The sequence below is a fragment of the Lepidochelys olivacea genome (genome assembly GCF_965140295.1).
Source record: "Lepidochelys olivacea isolate rLepOli2 genome assembly, chromosome: 3".
In the NCBI taxonomy this organism is placed as follows: domain Eukaryota; kingdom Metazoa; phylum Chordata; order Testudines; family Cheloniidae; genus Lepidochelys; species Lepidochelys olivacea.
Window position 1 is genome coordinate 70541867 of NC_140413.1, and position 21919 is coordinate 70563785.

At 41.3% G+C, this 21919-nt stretch overlaps 2 long non-coding RNA genes across 2 annotated transcripts in view; both read right to left on the reverse strand.

The window, feature by feature from the left end:
• LOC311518265 overlaps positions 1–21919 on the reverse strand; it is a 69760-nt gene that overhangs the window by 27064 nt on the left and 20777 nt on the right. The window lies entirely within an intron of this gene.
• On the reverse strand, positions 333–10430 carry LOC311518264. The gene is made up of 3 exons (XR_014710934.1): positions 10309–10430; positions 7179–7240; positions 333–3169 (listed from the first exon to the last, which is right to left on the reverse strand). It is a non-coding gene; the product is annotated as an uncharacterized lncRNA (long non-coding RNA).

Below are 21919 nucleotides of genomic sequence, written 5' to 3' on the forward strand. Positions count from 1 at the left end.
AGGGCTCCAAAGGTGATCCTGGCAATTACAAGCCTAACTTCAGTACCGGGCAAACTGGTTGAAACTATAGTAAAGAACAGAATTGTCAGACACATAGATGAACATAATTTGTTGAGGAAGAGTCAACATGGTTTTTGTAAAGGGAAATCATGCCTCTGTGACAAAATGACAGATGAAATTCAATGTTGATAAATGCAAAGTAATGCACTTTGGAAAACATAATCCCCACTATACATATAAAATGATGGGATCTAAATTAGCTGTTACCACTCAAGTCTGCTTCCATTATTCTTAATTGTAATACAGTATTACAAATTAATAGGTTAGTGAGTTTCTGGAAGTTGTACTATGGTTCCTACATACTTGGTCAGTTTTTAATCCACAAAGAAAGTTTTGCAAACTTGCACCTCTGGAAAGAAATGCCAGTATTTTTTCTTATACAGAGGTTAGTTATATGTCAGGCCGAGTCTTGCTGGTTCAAAGCATACAGAGGAAATGCAGGAAGTTCTGTCCCAAGGCTGAGTTCTTATAACTAAGTCCTGGTCTACACTAACAGTCCTCCAGCAGCTTCCAGTCTCTGTGACCTCTGGATGGTGGAATTTAAAATTGTGACCAGAGTGTCACTGTCACGGGGAATGATGCATTGTGGGACAGCTGCTGGAGGACAGTTAGGGTCGACACAGGTCACACAGTGTCTGCACTTACACTCTGTTGACCTCAGTCAGTTGATCATAGCTGCATGCCATTTGGGGGTGGGGGTGATGGGTGGTTTTACTGTTTTGGGATAATAGGATGCTTACATTGGCAGAGACAAATTTCAGCATAGACACATGCAAAAATAGGTCTATTACACAAGGTGACTTACTTTGACCTAACTTTGTAGAGTAGACCAGGCCTTAGTTACAAGAATTCAGCCTTGGATCGGGCCTTTCATAGGCTTACAAGAAGTGGTACAACAAACAGGGGTAGAGTTGGCATCTGCTTTTCGTTCTCTTGTTGGGTTGGCAGAGGGGGGTCATATAGAGCAGTTTGTTTATGTACATAGGGATATCCCTCGTATCCTCTTGAGAGATCTCTATGAAACTTTCATGGAGATACCCTGGAATCCTCTCCTGAAGGTTTCTAGGGATGGCGGACTTGTTTCTTCCTTCCTGGTAGGACACTTTCCCATGCTACTTTGCAGTGAGTTTGACTGGAACCATTGCAGTAAACAGACAAGCAGCATACATGGCTGGGAAGTATCGGGATGGTAGTAGCAGATGCTCTCTCTGCCTTTGTTACCTTTAGGAGTGAGTTATCAGCTAAAACCACCATTGCCTGTGGAAAATAGCACCAATATTCAGTGCCATTGCCCTATACTTGTGTTTGTGGAATAGGGACTGAAATTTTGTTTCATGCAACTGAAATTCCTTCCCTCCTCCTCTGCCACTGCAGGTGGGCCATACACATGATAGGTGAGGCTGGAGGGGGTGCTCTGCAGAGGCACTCCAAACCTGAAATGTCAACAAGCATGTCTTATTAAAAGTTTTTATGGGAATAAGGAAAGGAAATTAACATAAGAACGGCCATATTGGGTCAGACTAATGGTCCATCTAGCCCAGTATCCTGTCTTCCGACAGTGGCCAATGCCAGGTGCTTCAGACAAAATGAACAGAATAGGGCAATCAAGTGATCCATTCCTGGTTGTCCAATCCCAGCTTCTGGCAGTCAGAGGTTTAGGGACACCCAGAGCATCCCTGACCATCCTGGATAATAGCCATTGATGGACCTATCCTCCATGCACTTATCTAATTCTTTTATGAACCCAGTTATACTTTTGTCCTTCACAATACGCCCTGGCAACGAGTTCCACAGGTTGGCTGTGCGTTGTGTGAAGAATTATTTCCCTATGTTTGTTTTAAACCTGCTGCCTATTAATTTCTGGGTGACCCCTGGTTCTTGTGTTATGTGAAGGGATAAATAACATTTCCTTATTCACTTTCTAAACATCATTCATGATTTTATAGACCTCTGTCATATCACACCCATAGTCATCTCTTCTCTAAGATGAACAGTCTCAGTCTTTTTAATCTCTCATCATATGGAAGTTGTTCCATACCTCTGATCATTTTTGTGGCTCTTCTCTGTACCTTTCCCAAAATTAATATATCTTTTCTGAGATGGGGTAACCAGAACTGCATGCAGTATGCAAGATATAGGTGTACCAGGGCTTTACATAGTGGCATTGTAATATTTTCTGTCTTACGTCTATCCCTTTCCTAATGGTTCCTAACATTCTGTAGGCTTTTTTGACTGCTGCTGCATGTTGACCACATGATTTCTGAGAACTATCCACAATGACTACAAGATCTCTTCCTTGAATGGTAACAGCGAATTAAACCCCATCATTTTGTATGTATAGTTAGGATTATGTTTTACAGTGTGCATTACTTTTCACATTGAAACTTACTTTGAAACTTACCCTTCCCTTCCCATTGTGACTGCAAATCCAGTGATACAGCTGTCTGTTTTTATCATTAGTTGCTGTTGTTGCATCCTTGAAGGGTACCCCCTCCATATCTGCAGAATGCCTGAACTTGATAAGGAGGAGAAAGAAGAGGACTCTGGCAGACATGTTCAGAGAGACCCAGCAAGCCAGTGCTGCATTGTACCATGAACAACAGGCCTGGTTGTCCAACATGGCAGACAGCATGGAGAAGGAAAGAGTGGATAGGAGAAAAGCCCAGGAATCCAGCAGGAAAAGTAGAGGGGGATGCACCAGGCCACAATGAATCTTCTCAGCAGCAAACACAAATACAGCAGACCTTTGGTTGACCTACAAGTCTAAAAATCCCAGATTCCCCACCCTTTGCAGTCCTTAGAGAACTCCAGACTAGCTGCTCCCTACATGTCCACATTCCATGTTGAGGGCCACATCCTTACCTCTACTGTTCCATGCCAGGAGACAGCAAGGAAAACCACAGCTTCACATACACTGACCTGTGAGAATCACAGTTGGTGTATGTGTAGTCACAATGCAATATACTTGTGCACTGAAATAGACAGAAATGTTTGCTGCCTTTCCAATTTAAAGTCCATTAATTTATGTTTAAAGTTCTCATTGCATTGTCTGTTGTTTTTTCCACGATGTTTTTCTGCACAGCTTTTGCCACTTGATACACTTATAATTCTGGGGGAATAAAATTATATTCGTTAGTTCACAACGCACATTGCAGAATGCATAGTGGTACTCAAAGCATGCAGTGCTTGTAAATTTACAGCAATCATGACATAACCTTATGTCTGGCTGTTCAAAATCAGCAGACAGCTGCTCCTCCCTGGCCATCTACCCTGGTACAAGCTTTTCCCCCTTTGCCTCACAGATATTATGCAAGACAGAACAGGCAATTTAACCACTGGGATATTTTTCTCACTGAAATACAATCTAATGAGTGTATAACTACCAGTGTCCCTTCAATCTACCAAAAGCACATTCAGCTGTCATTCTCCACCTGTTTAACTGGTAGCTGAATCCTTTCTTCATGCTGTCAGGGTGGCCAGTGTATGATTTCATAAGCCAGGGGAGCAAGGGGTAGGCTGGGTCCCCTAAAGTCTCTTGGCATTTCACCATCTCCAATGGTAATCTGGTGGTTGGGAAAGAATGTCCCTTGCAGCTTTCTGAACAGTTCTGTGTTCTGTAGCCTATAGGGCTAGACTGCTTGCTTGCCTATATATCTTTCTGAGGTTTCTTATTTTCTTATGGGTTTGATTATTTGTTTTATTATCATAGAATCATAGGACTAAAAGGGACCTTGAGAGGTCATCTTGTCCAGTCCCCTGCACTCATGGCAGGACTAAGTATTATCTAGACCATTCCTGACAGATGTTTGTCTAACTTGCTCTTAAAAATCTCCAATGATGGAGATTCCACAACCTTCCTAGGCAATTTATTCCAGTGCTTAACCACCTGTTAGGAAGTTTTTCCTAATGTCGAACCTTGCTGCAATTTAAGCCAAATGCTTTTTGTCCTATCTTCAGAGGTTAAGAAAAACAAATTTTCTCCCTCCTCCTTGTAACAACCTTTTATGTACTTGAAAACTGTTGTCATGTCCCCTCTCAGTCTTCTCTTTTCCAGACTAAACAAACCCAAGTTTTTCAGTCTTCCTCATAGGTCATGTTTTCTAGACCTTTAATCATTTTTGTTGCTCTTTTCTGGACTTTCTCCAATTTATCCACATCTTTCCTGAAATGTGGCACCCAGAGCGGGACACAATACTCCAGTTGAGGCCTAATCAGCGTGGAGTAGAACAGAAGAATTACTTCCCATGTCTTTCTTATAACACTCCTGCTAATGACAGGTTTCAGAGTAACAGCCATGTTAGTCTGTATTCGCAAAAAGAAAAGGAGTACTTGTGGCACCTTAGAGACTAACCAATTTATTAGAGCATAAGCTTTCATGAGCTACAGCTCACTTCCTCAGATGCATATCGTGGAAACTGCAGCAGGCTTTATATATACACAGAGAATATGAAACAATACCTCCTCCCACCCCACTGTCCTGCTGGTAATAGCTTATCTAAAGTGATCATCAGGTGGGCCATTTCCAGCACAAATCCAGGTTTTCTCACCCTCCACCCCCCCACACAAATTCACTCTCCTGCTGGTGATAGCCCATCCAAAGTGACAACTCTTTACACAATGTGCATGACAATCAAGTTGGGCTATTTCCTGCACAAATCCAGGTTTTCTCACATCCCCCCCACCCCCATACACACACAAACTCACTCTCCTGCTGGTAATAGCTCATCCAAACTGACCACTCTTCAAGTTTAAATCCAAGTTAAACCAGAACATCTGGGGGAGGGGGTAGGAAAAAACAAGAGGAAACAGGCTACCTTGCATAATGACTTAGCCACTCCCAGTCTCTATTTAAGCCTAAATTAATAGTATCCAATTTGCAAATGAATTCCAATTCAGCAGTTTCTCGCTGGAGTCTGGATTTGAAGTTTTTTTGTTTTAAGATAGCGACCTTCATGTCTGTGATTGCGTGACCAGAGAGATTGAAGTGTTCTCCGACTGGTTTATGAATGTTATAATTCTTGACATCTGATTTGTGTCCATTTATTCTTTTACGTAGAGACTGTCCAGTTTGACCAATGTATATGGCAGAGGGGCATTGCTGGCACATGATGGCATATATCACATTGGTGGATGTGCAGGTGAACGAGCCTCTGATAGTGTGGCTAATGTTATTAGGCCCTGTGATGGTGTCCCCTGAATAGATATGTGGGCACAATTGGCAACGGGCTTTGTTGCAAGGATAAGTTCCTGGGTTAGTGGTTCTGTTGTGTGGTATGTGGTTGTTGGTGAGTATTTGCTTCAGGTTGCGGGGCTGTCTGTAGGCAAGGACTGGCCTGTCTCCCAAGATTTGTGAGAGTGTTGGGTCATCCTTTAGGATAGGTTGTAGATCCTTAATAATGCGTTGGAGGGGTTTTAGTTGGGGGCTGAAGGTGACGGCTAGTGGCGTTCTGTTATTTTCTTTGTTAGGCCTGTCCTGTAGTAGGTGACTTCTGGGAACTCTTCTGGCTCTATCAATCTGTTTCTTTACTTCTGCAGGTGGGTATTGTAGTTGTAAGAAAGCTTGACAGAGATCTTGTAGGTGTTTGTCTCTGTCTGAGGGGTTGGAGCAAATGCGGTTGTATCGCAGAGCTTGGCTGTAGACGATGGATCGTGTGGTGTGGTCAGGGTGAAAGCTGGAGGCATGCAGGTAGGAATAGCGGTCAGTAGGTTTCCGGTATAGGGTGGTGTTTATGTGACCATTGTTTATTAGCACTGTAGTGTCCAGGAAGTGGATCTCTTGTGTGGACTGGACCAGGCTGAGGTTGGTGTTGGGATGGAAATTGTTGAAATCATGGTGGAATTCCTCAAGGGCTTCTTTTCCATGGGTCCAGATGATGAAGATGTCATCAATATAGCGCAAGTAGAGTAGGGGCTTTAGGGGACGAGAGCTGAGGAAGCGTTGTTCTAAATCAGCCATAAAAATGTTGGCATACTGTGGGGCCATGCGGGTACCCATAGCAGTGCCGCTGATCTGAAGGTATACATTGTCCCCAAATGTGAAGTAGTTATGGGTAAGGACAAAGTCACAAAGTTCAGCTACCAGGTTAGCCGTGACACATCCCAGAATGATGTTCACTTTTTTTGCAACAGTGTTACACTGTTGACTCATATTTAGCTGATGGTCCATTATGGCCCTGAGATCCCTTTCTGCAGTACTCCTTCCTATGCAGTCATTTCCCATTTTGTACGTGTGCAACTGATTGTTCCTTCCTAAATGGAGTACTTTGCATTTGTCCTTATTGGATTTCCTTTTATTACTTCAGACCATTTCTCCAGTTTGTCCAGATCATTTTGAATTTTAATCCTATCCTCCAAAGCACTTGCAACCCCTCCCAGCTTGGTATTGTCCACAAACTTTATAAATGTACTCTCTATATTTTTATCTAAATCATTGATGAAGATATTGAACAGAACCAGACCCAGAACTGATCCGTGCGAGACCCCACTCATTATGCCCTTCCGGCATGACTGTGAACCACTGATAACTACTCTCTGGGAATGGTTTTCCAACTAGTTTTCATTCACCTTATAGTAGCTCCATCTAGGTTGCATTTGCCTAGTTTGGTTATGAGAGGGTTATGTGAGACAGTATCAAAAGCTTTATTAAAGTCAAGATACACCACATATACCACTTCCCCTCCTAGCCACAGGGCTTGTTACCCTGTCAAGGTTGGTTTGACACTATTTGCTATTGGGTTTGTTTGACGTGATTTGTTCTTGACAAATCCATGCTGTTACTTATCACCTTATTATCTTCTAGATGTTTGCAAATAGATTGCTTAATTATTTGCTCCATTATCTTTCCGGTACAGAAGTTAAGCTCACTGGTCTGTAATTCCCCGGGTTGTCCTTATTTCCCTTTTTATAGATGGGCACTATATTTGCCCCTTTTCAGTTGTCTGGAATGTCTCCCATCTTCCATGACTTTTCGAAGATAATTGCTAATGGCTCAGATATCTCCCCAGTCAGCTCCTTGTGTATTCTAGGAGGCATTTCATCAGGCCCTCTGACTTGAAAACATCTAACTTGTTCAAGTAATTTTTAATTTGTTCTTTTCTTATTTTAGCCTCTGATCTTACCTCATTTTCACTGAAGGTCACTATGTTAGATGCCCCATCACCACCAACTTTCTTGCTGAAAACTGAAACAAAGAAGTCATTAAGCACCTGTGCCATGTCCACATTTTCTGTTATTATCCCCACCCCTCTGTTCATTGAGTAACGGGCCACCGTGTCCTTGGTCTTCCTTTTGCTTCTAATGTATTTGTAGAATGTTTTTGTTACCCTTTATGTCTCTAGCTAGTTTGATCTTGTTTTCTGCCTTGGCCTTTCTAATTTTCTCCCTACATACTTGTGTTATTTGTTTATATTCATCCTTTGTAATTTGACCTAGTTTCCACTTTTTGTAGGATTCCTTTTTCATTTTTAGATCATAGAAGATCTCCTGGTTAAGCCTGGGTGGTCTCTTGCCTATCTTTCCTACACAGTGGGATAGTTTGCTCTTGTGCCCTTAATAATGTTTCTTTGAAAAACTGCCAACTGTCTTCAGTTGTTTTTCCCCTTAGACTGGCTTCCCAGGGGATCTTACCTATGAACTCCCTGAGTTTTCTAAAGTTTGCCTTCTTGAAATCCATTGTCTTTATTTTGCTGTTCTCCCTCCTACCATTCCTTAGAATTATTAACTCTTCCATTTCATGTCCACTTTCATCCAATCTGCCTTCCACTTTCAAATTCTCAACCAGTTCCTCCCTATTTGTCAAAATCAAATCTAGAACAGCCTCTCTCCTAGTCGCTTTCTCCACCTTCTGAAATAAAAAAATTTCTCCAATACATTCCGAGACCTTGCTGGATAAGCTGTGTCCTACTGTGTTGTTCTCCCAACAGATGTCTGAGTAGTTGACGTCCCCCATCACCACCAAGTCCTGTGCTTTGGATGATTTTATTAGTTGTTTTTTTTTAAAAAAGCCTCATCCACCTCTTCTTCCTGGTTAGGTGGTCTGTAGTAGACCCCCTACCAGGACATCACCCTTGGGTTTTAGCCCTTTTATCCTTACCCAGAGACTTTCAAGATGTCAGACTGGCATCTGATATTATTTAACACCACTTTGTCATCAGTGAAACTCCATTGCCTTCAATGTTGTTACCCTGATTTACACTAGTGTGAGTGAGACCCTGTATGAACAACAGGAGATATCATCACATCACCTATATTTGTGTATGTAACCTGGAGTTCTTTGTGGTTGACATTTTTCAAACAGGAATGGGAATTAGTTCACATTTTTCAAAAATATATGCCTAAATTTAGGCCCTTAGATAGGTGGTCTGATTTTCAAGGGTGCTGACTGCCCACAGTTCCCCTAAATTTAAGGACTTGAATTTGGAAATTTTGGCATTAACCTTTTTTTTCTTTGAGATTATAAAGCACTAAGGGGCGGTTACCAAAAAAGACTTTATGTTGGCTTAACAGTCTTAATACTACTGTATAATATTGCACAAAGAGGGCTTTCACTGTGGAATGAACTGTTTGATGATTGTTCCATTTTAACTATGTGATTGTTCCATTGAATTTTACAGTAAAGGAGATGATAGCACCCATATTTGTAATTATTTTTGTATTTCTTAGTTGGTTATTTTTATTCTTTAATAATCACTTGTTCCACATCATAATTAATTTATAAGGTGTTTGGTGGGTAACTCTCTACTGCAGAGTGCTTCTTAAAAACCCAGACCCTGATCCTGTCCTGCATCTTGTGCAGTGAATTTCACCTGTACTAAGAGGGTGGAAAATGCTACTGTTCTGATTTGTTTCACACTTTGCACAGGTATAATTGACTACACAAAGTACTAGGCAGTGGAGACCCTATATGTCTAGTATTCTCTTCCTTAGTCGTAGAAGCCAAAACCAGACCAATTCTTGGGACTCTTTGTGCATACAAGTAGAGACACCCTGTGGGACTCCAGGTAAATAACAAAATAAATAATGCCTAGCTCTTATAGAGCACTTTTATCCATAAATTTCAAAGCTGTTTACGAAGAATATCCAGAACGTAGGCATTTGTGTGAAGAAAATTTTATGCCAAATTTGAAGGTATTGGTATGTAAATAGTTTTAAAAAACTAGCTTTCTAGATTCTGTTCTGCATGTATGTGGGATTCCAGGAGTGAGTCCAAAGTTAAGACTGCACTCGCTTTTTCAAATGAACTGGATTTTAGAGAGAACAAATATGTCTCATTAATGAAATTACACCAGCTACTTCTAGAACCTTGGAGGCAAGTGTATTCAATATCTTAGGAGCTAAAAGAAATGTAAAAAAAGATTTTAAAGAATCATCAACACCTCTCAACGCTTCTGAAAATCCCTATTGAGTGCTAGCCCTTCTGGGAGCGCTCAACTCACAGGGCACTGAGAGGACTTTGGCATGATCAACCCAAGGTCTCTCTCAATAATGAAAAAACATGATTTTGAAACACCCTTTAACTCTTACTGTGGATAGAGTTTAACAACTTTAAAATCTCTTAACTGGTCATGTTGTAACCTAGGGAGAAGCACAGTCTCTAACACAATCAACAACCACCATTTTCAAAGGCTTTAAACTATTTCTACACTAGAGGTATATTGACACAGCAATTGGGAGGTGTGATTGCAACATTTGATGATATACCCAAGCTAGTTTTGATCTAGCTACCTCTAGTAACAAAAGGCTAAAGGTTAAAAAAGGTTAATGTGACCAGGTGCTTAACATAATTAATATTAACAACAAAGGGGAAGGAACACAAGCCCGGATAGGGAAAGAACAGGTTGAAGACTATCTAGATACCTTAGATGTATTCAAGTCAGCAGAGCCTGATGAAATTGACCCAAGGATACTTAAGGAACTAGCTGAAGCAGTATCGGAACTGCAACTATTTTCAAATACTCCTGGAGGATGGTATTTTGGCTTAGATTTCTAAAAGTGGGTATTGCCTGCATGACCACTTCTGTTTAAGGACTGGTATATACAGTGTAAACAAACTAGTTTCACAAAGACAAGACCCTGATACCACAATTTCTATTTGAACTGGAAACCATCCTGCAAAACCCTGACATCTTCTATCACTCAGTAGAGAGGTGACAATATACTGAATCCTATTTGGAGAACAGACTTGCCACTTGCACTCACACAACCGTTGGAAAATCACTGCATGTACGCCCTGGGTCTCAGTTTCCCCACCTGTGAAAGAGGAAAACTGTGAAAGGGTCACAGCTTGTTTGAGACATGGACGAAGTGCTGCTCTTTCCTCTTCTCTGCATTATTTCCAGTCATATTTTATTGGGATTTCCATTGCTCACTCCTGGTCATGGTAAATTAAACATGTTATTGAGAAAAGCAAAAAAAAAAAAAAAAAAAAAAAATTAGCCAATTGCATTGTTTTAACAGTTTGCCTTGAGAACATGAATCTGTTCAGAAATAAATAGCTATAGAATGTGCGAAGTAATCACCACAGCTGTGGTTCAGATGTTTTTGTAGGACAGGCCTGCAGTCTAAAAGTCCAAATACTACTCATTAAAGCCTGGCCTTGTCATGACATTACATGGTCCACAAGGTGTCACCTTGTGCCATCCTAGCACGTACTGCATAACATGAATTAAGCAATGTAATGGAATAAAATGGCTAAATCCCAAAGTTTGGGATACCTTCTATTTGAAAAGAAAGTATCCTATTCATGCGAATGGCTCCTATTCATGAAAGACTTAAGCCCAGTGTAAGGTAGATTTTTAGTGTAGGTTACATGGAAAATTATGCAATATAGTTCTCCCTTCTAATGTTAACAAACTCTGTATTCATCAAAACAGGTTTCTTGGCACACAGAGTGCTATTCAGTAAGCACACTGGGGAGGAAAGAGGCAAGCCAAAGCAGAAGTGAAGAATGAGGGGGAATAGGCACCAGCACAAATGAGCCAAGAATGGTGATTTATGAAGGAAAGATGTAAATCATTTAAAATAAAGAAGCTGCCCAAGTTAAAGCTGCCTCTGAGGCACATAACCCAAGCTGACACTGCCTTGGCAGTAGGATAGAAAGAAAGAGTAGGCAAAGATTAATTGTTCTTGAACAACTTCTCTGGTGCATTGGTGAACACACAAACAGCCTTTCTTATAACAACAGAGATGCAAGTTCTTATAAAATTCTTGCTATTTTTCTGCTCTGAACAAACATAATCAATATACTGTGGCCTCTGTAAGGTGAATTTCAATTTCCATATATGCTTGAGTTTCTGCTTCCTTTGCTCACAATCAAGGGCATTATTATTTATGGAATGCAGGTTCCTGTTCCACACACCTGAAGTTTCATTAGGGTGTAAAGCATCTGGTAGTGTTTAATGACCTTCTGCAGCACCACTCCCAGCCTATGGAAGTTGATTTTCCTCATATCGCTTTATTGTCTCACTGTTCATGTGTAGTACCCCATCTGTCTCTCTATATCCATCTGTTGTCCCTTGTCTTACACTTAGATTGTATGCTTTTTTGCGCAAGGACAGACATTTTGTTCTGTGTTTGTACAGTGCCTACCACAATGGATTCCTGGTCCATGACTGGGGCTCATAGGTGCTCTGGCAATACAGATAATTACTTCTATTAACAATCATCATCATCATAATAGAACATGGCCATCTTTTCCACTGACAGGATACCATCATCAGCAGGACATGGAAACAGCAGATATGGAGATGGTTTGGGATCTGGCTACCAGAGAGATTGCCTCTCTCCCCATGACAGTGTCATAGTTGAGATCAGCAGACGTGCTTAAGCTTCAGTCCCCTCAATATAAATGAAAGAGGGCTGCTGGCAGGGTGCCCTCTGTGTGATGTCCTCAGTTTTGGAACCTGTTCCTGCCCTCAATCCATCAGTGCCTGGATTTGCTAACCTTTTGAGCATGCTGCAATGCTCTCCTTTCCTCTCTTTATCAGGCTGAGGGCTGTAGTGGGTATATTATTGGGTAGTCCTTTGGTTTCAATTAGTGTGTTTTAACCTATGCAGTAGGTGGTCAGAGCAGAGGATGGGCACTATAGCTGTTCCCTTACATCATTTAAAGGAGCTCTCTTTAGATTATGTTTGAAAATTCCACACTGATCTTAACACTTCTCCTGCCCATTTTTGGCTCTTTGGATCCACCTTTTGAGACTCTCAACTGGCTGCATTTTTGGGAAATCCACCCCTGTGCAGACAGCCAGCACAGGGCTTGTGCACCTCTTATGTCTCACTTAAATTTCTGCTGACCCTTGACACAAAGGTGAATTTCATCCCTTCTGGCTTCTACTTTATACTAGGAGTCTCTCTGGCCCGCCATAAAGCCCATATGAATTGAGGCTCTATCCCTTTGCAGGACCCATCTTTCACCTCAGATCTCCTGAGTGTTTAGCTAAATAACTTCTTCTGCCATATGGCTCTCTATCAAGGCACCAGCATTCAGAGACCTCAAGTGCATGTATCCACCATCAAGATGATAAAGAGGAGCGTCCGTAACCATGTGTCGCACTATTTGTTCTTGATCTCCACAAGGTCAGGATGGGAGCGCAAGTAGCCCCAGTGGTAGAAGATGTAAGTTAAACTGTCCATGACCACAATGTATCCTGTTGTAATAAAGAAGGATCTTTTCACTCACATGGTTGTTCTGAGGGACATGCAAGAGCTGATCTCGAGAGATAAAAGGACACAAATCTAAGTTGTCTATTTGTCAAGAAATGCGCCATCGATCCAAAATATAGTCTTGCACCACCTGTTGCTGCTGTTCTTTAGAAAGGTTGTGTCTGAGGTACTGTTTGAGAGGCGCAACTAGTACAGAAAAGGGCCGTCTTGACTTTAGCTGGTGTTTTTGATGTGGCTTTGAGATTAAATTGTGAAGTAAGTTGTCCTGATAGTTGGCTGTGTGAAGTATGTGGTCAAGGCCCTGCCTTCACATCTAATCACTGGAGGAGCAATGGTGGGACTGGAAGGCTGGAGACTGGAGTTGTTCAGGTGGCACCAGTGATAAAACAAAGGGCAGAATGTCACATTATAAATCTTTGCTGACTTATATTAATGGAGAACCTCCCACCGCAACCAGAGAAACAGAGCAATACATTCCATCTTGTTTATTGGTTATTGAAAAACTGATTTCTAAAAAAAAAGCATAATAGCTCATGGCCCAGACATACCAACACAGGAGTTAACTGGTGTCATTTTATTGGTTGTTTTGGATTGAAATTATTTCTCTATTTATCTATAGCTTACTAAAGCTAAATTTGTACATCTTGGGTGGAGATTTAGAAAGATGTTCGTTGCCTGGTCACCAATTCAACACGATCATCTAATATGTGGGCTTGTCTTCTAGTCTTTTCCCATGGCTGCTGTGTAAAATCATAACATATCACTTTCACAAGCAATTTAGCACAGCATAAGGGAGGAAATATAGCTCTACTGTCTTGGTACTTATTCTCTAATCAAATTCTAATAGATTTTGGGTTGATGATACAGAAGACGACATTTATGTCCTAAATCTTTTTTTTAACTGAAACAGCACAGTGAAGCAGGAAGTTAAAATACTGGATTATAAAATAATGCATGCTTTACTTGTGTACAACAAAGTACCCTGACAAAGAAACCTGACTTGCCTTTGACACTTAACTAATGTCTCAGTGTGAGACAGCACTTGGCAGGCTGGAGACAGTTAAGCTAGTTAGTCTTTCCCTCACTAGAGACTGATTTGTTTCTTATTTGACAGATCGGCTTCCTTCCCCCCCCCAAAGATTATAGGATTTATGAAAAAGAAAGGAAAAACAACAATAATTTTTGTTTTGCTGTTTAATAAAAAGATTAAAAAAACTCTCCAGTTTATAGAATCTAACTACTTAAGCTTCTATGTGATGAAAGGTGAACATCTATTTAAGATTAATTTCATATTGTTGTCACCTATAAATTAATGTAAAGGGCACAACAATTTGTCTTAACATTCTGCAGTGCAATGAAGCTCATTTTAACAAATATCTGTATAAATAACACATTTACTGCTCTGATCCTGTGCTTTAGCTGTAAAACACGTAATTGATCCTGGAGTAAAGCTGGAATAATGGAATTAATTCTCTTTTGCATTGAAAAGTGAAACAGGATTGTAAACTATTTATCTGAGTACATCTGATACAAGTATATAATTTACTTGCACCTATAGAGTCTCATCCAATTCCCATTGAAATTAATAGGAGTATACCACTCAATGGGCATTAGATTGGGCCCATATTGCTTTGCCACCCAGGATCTCTAAGGCCCAGATTTTTAAAAGGTATTGAGGCATTGGAATGTCTAACTGATTTAGGAGCCTAAGTCTAATTTTCAAAAAGGATTTAAGCATTTAGGGATCCCCAAGGGATGTCTTAGGAATTTACGCACTTAGGCTCATAAATCAGTTAGGTGTTGCAATGCTGAGCACAGCAATGCCTAAATACCTTAAAAAATCTGATCATAAGTGCTTTACAAATTTTCATGAAATAAGCCTCACAGCACCCCTCTGAAGTATAATTCTCCTCTTTGATTCCCAGAGGCAGGAGTAGGAATCAGATCTTCTGACTCCCAGGTCCATCCTTTCACTAGACAATTCACCCCCTTGACACAAAGAAGGAACAGAAGTGCCCAGTATAATTATAATTGGTCTACAAGAATCTTGTGGGTGAATTTGCTACTCATAAGATGAAGTGACTAATAGAACACATTGTGCTGATCTTATTATTGTCAGACATGTCCTTGCTCTCAACTTTTTATATCTGTTTCTGACTCCCTCTTCTTGTGCCACGTCTTTGGGCAGGCCCTGCTACTTTCCTTGTTTTTGTGAGATACTCAACATATTTTTTAGCACTTGAAAGATAATTAAACATAAAAATAATATGACGTGGAATGGTTACATCAAGTCTTATTCAAGCTTCTGACACATCTGTGTCAGAACATCTCAGTCTTGATCTATAGCAATCTATGGAGCATCTCAGGAGAGGAGTTAAATTCCTCCTGAGATGAATTTGTGATGAATAGTGGGTACCTCACTTGATTGAAATTGCTCAAAGCATTACTTACGGCTAGTCCACACTGCCCCACAGTGTGGCCTATGGAAGTATGAATAGCACTGTATACCAGAGTGCTGCGCTGTAACTCCCTTGTATGGACTCTGTGGGCGCCAGCTACAAGGTTCCTGGTTTGTGTAGTTCTCTTCAAACACGACAACGTTAATGAGAACTGGGAATCTTTAGTTCATGCCCACAGCATCCATATGGGAAATTTATAGTGCAATATTTTGGTGCACACTGCTATTTACACCCCCATTGTCCAAACTGCAGAGGAGTGTAGACATAGCTTTAGTTAGATTGGGTTTTCAAAGGAAATGCAATGGAATTGGGGTGCCTAAACTCCTTAGGTTCCTTTTCAACATTTCAGTGTTTTTTTATTATTATTGTGGCTGATCCAAAGCCAAAAGAAAACAATGGGAATCTTTTAATTAACTTCAGTGGGCTTGGGTTAAGACTCACTTTATGCAGTCTCTGAAGCTCCCCCAAAATACAGTAATTAAACAAACAGCCCTGATATTCAAGTTTTAGACCTCCCATGTCTAGAGACTGAAAATCATGGTAAATTTTAGCAAATTGATTGGTATGGTTTGGGGTTGGGTTTTTTGTTGCTGGAGAAATGCCCATTGGGTACAGGAATGAGACAACTAAAAACAATTTTATTGTGACTCTCTCAGAATTTGAATTCTTTAAAAAATTGATTTCCCCTGAAACAGAATACATCAAAGAGGCTGAGACAGAACACTGGAGAAGATGGACCAAAGTCTGAAGTAAATGAAGTATGGACACTGCTCTGTTCCCATGAACAGATTCTTTGATTATTTCCATCCATTTGGTGGGAACAACAGAATTAATAAATTTCCCAGGACTTTATTCCTTAAACTGTGTAGAAGGCTGGCTCTTTAATACCAGTCACAATTCTCTGGCTTTATCTGTGTAGAATAATAGGGATATACTGAGAGTGACTAGTTGAGTAATTACTGGTATAGTTTCAAAAGATATGTTGAAGGCCTTTTTTAATACCTACAGGAAGTAAGTGGAATTGCTGGGCTCTCCCTGGTGTATTCACTCATCTTCAATCAGTGCAATGAAACATGGAAGGTATAACTCTGATGCATCTTTCTCCAGGGACCTCACTGTTTTAATCTTAGAAATATCAATGGAAAGGGAATATCCTAGCAAAGGATCAGACTTAATTACACACCTGTTGGAGGTGTCAAGGAAAAACTGCCACCTCTTCTCTGCTGGAACAGGAAAATGGTGTAGCTCATTAATTTGTCAGTGTAGAATTGTTCTCTCTGCAAGACAAAACAACCCCTCCCGCACAACTTCTAAAATTAAAACAAAACTACTGTATGAGCCATTGGTCCACTCCACAGATGAATGGGCAGGAAGGAAATGGACTGGGGCCAGCAGTAGACAGAGCTATGTCTCCACAGCTGCCCAGTCCAAGAAGAGATGGTTTGATGTACAGACGGAAATCAATTGCAGCCTTTTCAGGGCTGAAGTAAATGACTTTCTTCTGGTGCAATAGAGACGCCCTGGAGCCACTCCTGGGGTAGTGCATCACCCTTTACACAGGGCTGAGTCTAAGAACAGAATTTAGCCTATAATTGATAAGTAACATTTCTTTTTCATTTGCCATTTAAAACCAGATCAGTGTATTCTAAAATAGTAAGAAAATTAAGTAAAGCAATAAATACATCTTAGAGTTGTGTTGCCCCCAAAAATCATTTAAATGTTATGGGGATGCCACCAGGCCTCCTTGTTCTATTTAAAACTGTTGTTTAAATTGCTGTATCTATAAATGTACATGAGTGTTCTGAGACTGCCAGATTTGTAACAGAGGGTGTCTCAGGAATCATAGAACGATATAACGATCTAATTAAGTGCTCTATAATTACTTTACTGTGCAGATTTTTTATTATGACATTGAAGTGGTCAGGAAGGGTATAAAATAGAACCCTGAGTTATTTTCTTGCTTGGGAGAGAAAAATGGGGCACTTTCAGTATCACCAGCCCAAAACATTCAAAAATCATGTGTCTATCCTTCAAAAATCATGAGTTTTTTTTTTTAAAGTATTGGGTTTTCCTTGCCGTTTGGTTTTTGAGACTTTATGGTGCACTTGCTTCACGTGTTCAATATTTTCTCTGCAACCATGAGGACTAAAAACTTACTTCTTCTATGAAAGCTGAGATCATCCTGAGTCCAGTAGCTGAGGCTTTAAGAAAAACAACAGATATCATGAGGCTAACAATAAAATCAGGACAATTGGCAACACTGGGACCCTGAGTTTACCCCACTACAACACATAACATACTTTGTTTTATTCTTTCACTAGCAGTAAGTGAGGCAGGTAGTTGTAAGAAGCAGAATCATATTAAACATGCGGAGAGTCCTGAGTTTAAATGGCTAGGCTCTGCTCTTGTCTCCAAGCCACAGCCAGAAGCAGCCCCCAGACTTGCATTCCTGAGCCTCTGGTCTCACATCAAAATTTGTCCTCACAAAAACCAATCCTCTTTCTTGAGCTCCATTCATCATGATTCAATTACTACTATGCTAAGGTTGTTAATCAAAGTAGATCTCCATACATGGCTCACATGACCATCAAACCTACACCTCAGCAGCAGCCAAAGTATCTGGATTTGTCTAGGGGCAGGGCAGGTGGGAGGCCAATGGCTGGCTATCACATACCCAGTTAGATGGCTGGCTATCACATATCCAGATGCAGTAGGAAATGGTATTTGTCATTTGTCACTCTTCCATTAGCATTATGTTGGGGATACTCAGCAGCTAAGGGCATTCAGATTCTGCAATGAAGGGTATGCTATGAAGACACAGAATGCTCTAAAGAATCTTTCAGACGAAACAAAATCAAGGATCTGACCACTTGTGAGTCTATTAGAGATCCTGTGACATGAGACGTTAACTTTTGTTTCCTGGACAAACAACAGCTTGGGTTATTACATCCTAACTTAAAGTACCCCTGTAATTTCAATTAGATAAGGTAATGTATATTTCACATCCTAAACTGCAGTGTAGCATTCTTGTGTACTGCTATACAGTTATTGTGTTTCACCACAATGGTGGCTGCATTGCAATAGTGAAGGTGAGTGTGTGAAAATAGGTTGTGTGTGAGCTCCTGTGCATGTCTGGAGAAATTTCAGACATTTCTTCCTCAGGGCCTTCATACAAGTAAAAAAACCTACTATGTGGCCACTTGTAATCATCCATCATCACCCCCTCACAAAATGGAAAGAAGCCTCCCCTCCACAAAATGTTCTTCAAAGGAGCAGCACCAATCAGAGCTGGAACTTCTGGGAATAGTGCTGATAATTTGGATAGATGTTTTAAAAATGCACTGCACACAGCACTATTTTGCATGTTGGGCTATTAAACTGTGTGATGCACTTTCAAATATCCCTTTAGATTTGTGGAACTATTCCCTGAGCCTCCAGCTCTAGCCTTCCTTTTGAAGTGAGATGGTGTCATCTCACAAGAGCTTCTTTTTATGTTTCTCTTTTGGAAAGAATTGATTCTTTTCAAATATTTTGCTCCCTGGACTTTCCTGCCCCTTCCTGATGCTGGCATCATCTTTCCTGGAGACAGCATTCCCTGCCCATGACTGACAAGAGGCGCTGAGTCTGGCAGGAAGTTCTTTTGCTGTGTTTCTGTTTTTTTGTCTTTATCTTCCTCAGTTTTGACTCCAGCCTTTGGCCTTCTTTTCTCCCCCATTTTCTGCAACTGTTTCATTCTGCTCCTTCTCTATTCTCTATTCTCCTTCTCTATTCATTCACTTTTCTTCCTCATTCCCACTTATAGTCTCTTCCCCATTACATTTTTCTTTTTCCTGTCTCCTGTTCTACATCTTGTCCTGTTGTTCCTCTTCCTCTACCACTTGTTTGTCCCTTCCTTTGATGTGTTGAGACAGGATCTCCTGGCAATCAGTACACTCGTTTTCTGTGTTTCAGGCTGGCTGCCATGTGGTGGCCTTCTCTAGCACCACTCTTACGTGTTTCCTGCCTGCAGTAACCTGAGATGAGAAATACTTATTAGATGAGGGAGGGATCGCTCAGTGGAGGGGGAGGGATAGCTCAGTGGTGTGAGCAGTGGCCTGCTAAACCTAGGGTTTTGAGTTCAATCCTTGAGGGGGCCATTTAGGGATCTGGGGCAAAAATTGGGGATTGGTCCTGCTTTGAGCAGGGGGTTGGACTAGATGACCTCCTGAGGTCCCTTCCAACCCTGATATTCTATGATTCTATGTGCTTTATATGGATAATTGGCCAGGAAAGGCTGAGGGCTACTTACCAAGGAGTATGTCTATACAAGCTAGATACAAGGAGGCCAGAAACAACTTCTCTACTGCTTCCCCTCCCTCCACACTAGTGACGGTCTTGGATGGCAACTTTTCTTCAACCTGACAGTGGCAGAGGCTTCTTCTTTCCCTTCAGAAATCATGAAGGGTATGACAGCCTTGTTCCTCCAGCAATAGTGGTGATGCCATAAGGTAGAGTTCTGGAAGAGGTAGGGTTATTACCTTGTTGTCTAACTGGAGCAGAGGAAGATTGGGCTGTCCCAAGCTTTGCAGAGCCTGTGCAGATGATAGGGCCCTCAAAGGCATGAGACCTTTCACTTCCACTTGCTTTTCCTATACTTACTGGTGTTCCTGTTCAAGCAGCAGCACCATAGCAAACGTGGCTTTCACAGGAGCTAAGTCATAAATGTTAACTGATATGATAAATAATAGCTTGTATATGGAAAATTTAAACTTATCGCGTGTTTAAATGCAATATCAGGTCATGTTTCCTTGCTCTTCCGCTATTTCTATGTGTCAGACAATGTATAGGAGATTAAAATAATGAAAAATAGAAAGTAAATGGTACAGAAATAAAAATAAATAGAAATGCTTTTAAACATTCAAAGGGAATGAAGAGATATCTTCAGCAATGTTCTAGTGAAACACAGGCTTTAAAATGATTATGTGTGTGAGAGAGAGAGGTCGGAGAAGAGGGAAGGGTTTTCAGGCCCCATTGACTAAATCGGATACTGTGTCCACTACTGACTTTGGAGATCTGCTTGCTGAAGTGGTTCTGTGCCCAGTATGAGCAGCACTAAGGTCCCTGGATCCATCTGGGTTGATCTAATCTGGTGCTAAAGACTTGTTGCCATAGAACCTGTGCTGTGCATAAGTGGCAATGAAGTGGCTGACCTACCTGTGTTGAATGAACCTGGTATCAACGATCTAGCACTGTTGACTCTGGGGACCTACTTGCACGGTGGCTTTATGTGTGGGATTGGGACAGTGAGGTCCCCAATTCTGGGATTTCCTAAACACCATCCCAGAGTCTGAGACATCTCATGCTTTGTCTTTACTGAACAAGTCCTCTTTGAATCTGATGCAGCAGTCAGGCCTTGCTTGAGAGGGCCCCAGTCAACTCCAGCTTCAGAACTGCCCATTCTGCAGATAGTAGGCAGTCTGTACCAGGTCCCTGAGAATTGTTTTGAATATTTTTATCCTCACCCAAATCTGGGCCCTTGTCTAATGATAAAAAGACTAGTAGGCTAGATTTCGTGCAGTGTATGGTTATAGCTTGATCACACTGCAGCTAAGAATTGCGAGCTATCAAGCAATGTTGGCAATGTGTCTTCTTTTTAGGCTACAAACTATTGTCCTCCTTTATCAGCTCCCTGAGGGATGGCATAAGGATGGTGTAAATTCCCACCGGGTTCAGCTGGTCAGAAGTATTCCAGAGGCATCATCAGGTGCTCATCAGGTGCATCAAGCTAATAACAGGAAAGTTGATGGGACAGTCTTGAAAGACACCTATATTCATGTCTTGATCTGCTGGTTTCATTCAGCAACACCCTGAAGAGTAGAGATAGGCCTATCCTGATAAAACTATGTCTTGCCCTTTAGCCTTTGTATAGCACCAAGCGTTTGCACCAAATACCTACCTGTTTTTCCTCAAATGGAAGATCATCCATGTCAATATCTAGACCAGGGATCGGCGACCTTTGGCACGTGGCCCATCAGGGAAATTCCCTGCCGGGCCAGGATGGTTTGTTTACTTGCAGCGTCCACAGGTTCGGCCAAGCGGTGTGGGCCAAGGGATGTGCTGGCCGCCACTTTCCGCAGCCCCTATTGGCCTGGAATGGAGAACCACGGCCATTGGGAGCTGTGATCGGCTGAACCTGTGGATGCTGCAGGTAAACAAACCGTCCCAGCCCTCCAGGGGATTTCCCTGATGGGCCATGTGCCAAAGGTTGCGGATCCCTGATCTAGACTTTATCCCACAGCAGAGCGTGCACATAGTTCCAGTCCTTGGAACTTCGTATAAGCAAAGGTGGATGATCGTTTAAGCCCTGATAGTCTCCACAGTTGCAAAAGTTTTCCAGCCAGAAGACAGATTTCTCACCAGTGCATTCCAGTGATGTATGAATCTACCACCCCATCTCAACACAATGGACACCTGAGCCAGGATGTTGCAGGACATTCTTGCTTTGCAGCGAGATATATGGAAGTTTTGTTTAATATCTTCAGCAAGCACAGCTAAAACCCATAGCCCTATATATAAACTGTAGTCAACCAATGATATGATTAATCCTTGACAATGTATCAGCTATGATTAAAGCTCTATCCTCCCCTTCAGTTCTAGATAGTTTCCTTTAGCTGATGCTTTAAAACTATGAAACCTCCCTAAGAGAACAAAGACTTTCTCCCCAGACTTGATACATTTTCTTAGAGCTCTCTTATATT